The sequence below is a fragment of the Rattus norvegicus genome, chromosome 15, assembly GCF_021556685.1.
Source record: "Rattus norvegicus strain SHRSP/BbbUtx chromosome 15, alternate assembly SHRSP_T2T, whole genome shotgun sequence".
NCBI classification, from domain to species: Eukaryota; Metazoa; Chordata; class Mammalia; order Rodentia; family Muridae; genus Rattus; species Rattus norvegicus.
In genome coordinates this window covers 54,373,780-54,376,658 of record NC_141548.1, presented here as the reverse complement: position 1 = coordinate 54,376,658, position 2,879 = coordinate 54,373,780, and the positions used below count along the sequence as shown (strand labels likewise).

Below are 2,879 nucleotides of genomic sequence, written 5' to 3'. Positions count from 1 at the left end.
ATAAACACTAAAACCAACTTATAAATATGTTCCCCAATACCTTTGAGCTAAGGCCTAATCAATACAATGAATGTGCACCTTCCGGTAGCCGCAATTGAGATATACCTCATTTAACCTCATTTAATGCATCCTACAGAGAGCATAGGCTATGATCTCTTCAAATCTCATCTTGCTTGTCTAATAGGCTTATCTGCCTTGGCGTGCCAAATTTATTCCAGCCCCACTCCTCACCCCAGTAGCTCTCCTGGGATTTCTTCAACTCCCTTTTCCACTGATCTGGCTGAAAATATGGTTTATTGTGATGGTTTTTCATAGACATCAAGTCTGCCCTATTGTCAAGTTCAATGAATTCCACCTGTAAGCTACAGACATCCAAGGCTTACCCTTCTGCCAAACCTCCAACACCATTCATCGTTTCCTGCTAAGATCAATGCAGGATCCGGCTAGTGAACCTTCCTAGATGGAAACAATGTCACATCACTCCTTTGATCAAATCGCAGTATTTTTGTTGGACATAGAGGCCAAAGTCCTTACCGAATTTGTGATAGGACCATATTTAACCTGACACCTCCTGTCATCTTTCCAGCACCATCTACCATACCACCCTTCTCCCCATCACATGGCTGCCTCTCTTTTGAATATACCAAGACTATCCCTGCCCCAGAGCCTCTGTGATAAACTTTTTCTCCATTCTTCCACTATTATTTTGAGACAGAGTGTGATGGTTTGAATATGCTCAGCCCAGGGAATGGCATTATTAGGAGGTATGTCCTTGCTGGAGGAAGTGTGTCACTATGGGGGTGGGCAATGATGCCCTGCTCCTAACCACATGGGAGCCAGTCTCCTCCTGTTCGCCTTTGGAGCAAGATGTTGAACTCTCAGCTCTTCTTCCCGTGCCATGCCTGCCTAGATGCTGCCGTGTTCCTGCCTTGATGATAATGGACTGGACCTCTGAACCTGTAAGCCAGCCCCAATTAAATGTTGTCCTTATAAGAGTTGCCTTGGTCATGTGTCTGTTCACAGCAGTAAAAACCTAACTAAGACACAAGGTCTAATATATAACTCAGACTACCCTAGGATTTTGGGGATAGAATTCACAGAAATCTTGCCTCTCTGGTTTTGAGATTATAGGCACATGCCACCACATCTAGCCTCCGGTCACCTTTTCTAAACAGACTCCCACTTCCACTGGCAACAGTGGAGAATTCTATTTGCACAATGTTCTTACTTTGCCTGACCTTGGCCAGACCACAGAGACAGCTTCAAGTTAGAGGATGGGGAAAAAATGAGCCTGGGGACTTGGCCGTGTCTGGAGCTTCCTAGAACAGTCTTAGGGTGTGGTTCTGTGGTAGACTACATGCTTAGCAAGTAAGACCCTAGATTCAATTCTTGGTGCAAACTGTATTCACTTACTCATCCCCCACATTTCTGAAGTAGGTAGTGCAAAATTAGGAACCAGACAAGCTTTACCCCAGCTCCCTTGGTCTTTCATTAGGGAGTAGGGGCCTAGAACTTTGAGCTCTCCATAGATTACATGGCAGACATAGCTTATGTCCACTACAGCAAAGGACAAAACTCTTGTTTTCTTCCTCTCCCCATATAGGCCATTCAACCCTAACCAAGCAGCTTTGCCATCTTGCTGGACAGTGAGTCTGACGGGGCTCGTGCCGAAGCATTCTTGAGTCAGTGACTATGGTCTTTCCTAATCTCCTGAGGACTTCCTGGTCATGACCACACTGTCTTTGCTCTCTGTGATACGAACTACCCCCTGAAATATTATACACACATTGTCTTATTTGTTTATTGTGTGTCTCTTTGAGTAAAATGGGACTTTAAATGCAGCCTGAAACTTTATTCTTGTTCTCACCTTTGAGAACGACACCTGGCACATAATAAGTATGTAATATTTGCCTAGTGAGTTTTGCTTGCATTCTTAACATAGCTCTATGTTAAGTCTTCTTTTAAGAAATTGACTTCATGGGGTTGGGGATTTGGCTCAGTGGTAGAGCGCTTGCCTAGGAAGCGCAAGGTCCTGGGTTCGGTACCCAGCCCCGGAAAAAAAAGAAAAAAAAAAAGAAATTGACTTCATGTGGGGAAGGGGTGAGTAGCTCAGTTGGGCGAGGGCTTGCCTAGCATTCAGGAAGCCCCAGGTTCAACCCCCAGTACCTCATAAACCAGGTGCAGCATCACACTGTAATCTCAGCACTCAGGAAGTAGAGGTAGGAGGATCAGAAGTTCAAGGTCATCTTTAGCTACCTCGTAAGTTTGAAGCCAGTGTGGGCCATGTGAGACCTCTGCACCAGGGTTGCAGGATGGGGGCTGGGGGCGTTGAGACTGGCTTCGTTGTGTAGACTTCAGAGGCTGTTACAAATTAAACCTTCTTCTGGGGCTTTTTTGTTTCCTTTTAGTCTTAGAATTTATTTAGGGGTTGGGATGGCCACATACACCTCAGACTTGGCACTACTTGTGTTGCCATATTAAGCAAGACCAACATTCTGTTTTTAGTGCACACAGCAGAAGAAATCTGCTACTAATTTCAATGTTTGAAGTTCACATTCCTTCTAATGTGGGACTTCTTGAATGTGGTAGTTTGAATCACCTTGGAGGGGGAAAAAATGGCAGAGTGCATTGAAGGTCAGGCCAGTTCAGGTCCTCTCGGAGACGGCGTTGTGTGAGAAGTCTCGCTCGATTGAAAACCTCCACATTTAGCATTCTAACTGGCTGTACATAGTGCAGACTCAATGGAGAGCCTTTTCTCACATCTATCCCACAGAATAATTTTATTATGTCCTGTGTATCACATACTATTGTGTATATATGGATATATGTGTTTGCCTGCATGTATGTCTGTGCACCACATGGATGTCTGGTGCCTGTGT

The 2,879-nt window shown here is 44.8% G+C and overlaps 1 long non-coding RNA gene across 1 annotated transcript; it reads left to right on the top strand.

Moving 5' to 3' along the window:
* Positions 1 to 386: 386 nt before the first annotated feature.
* On the top strand, positions 387 to 1,837 carry LOC148001040 (LINE-1 retrotransposable element ORF1 protein-like). The gene is made up of 2 exons (XR_015638939.1): positions 387 to 959; positions 1,604 to 1,837. It is a non-coding gene; the product is annotated as an LINE-1 retrotransposable element ORF1 protein-like (long non-coding RNA).
* Positions 1,838 to 2,879: the final 1,042 nt, after the last annotated feature.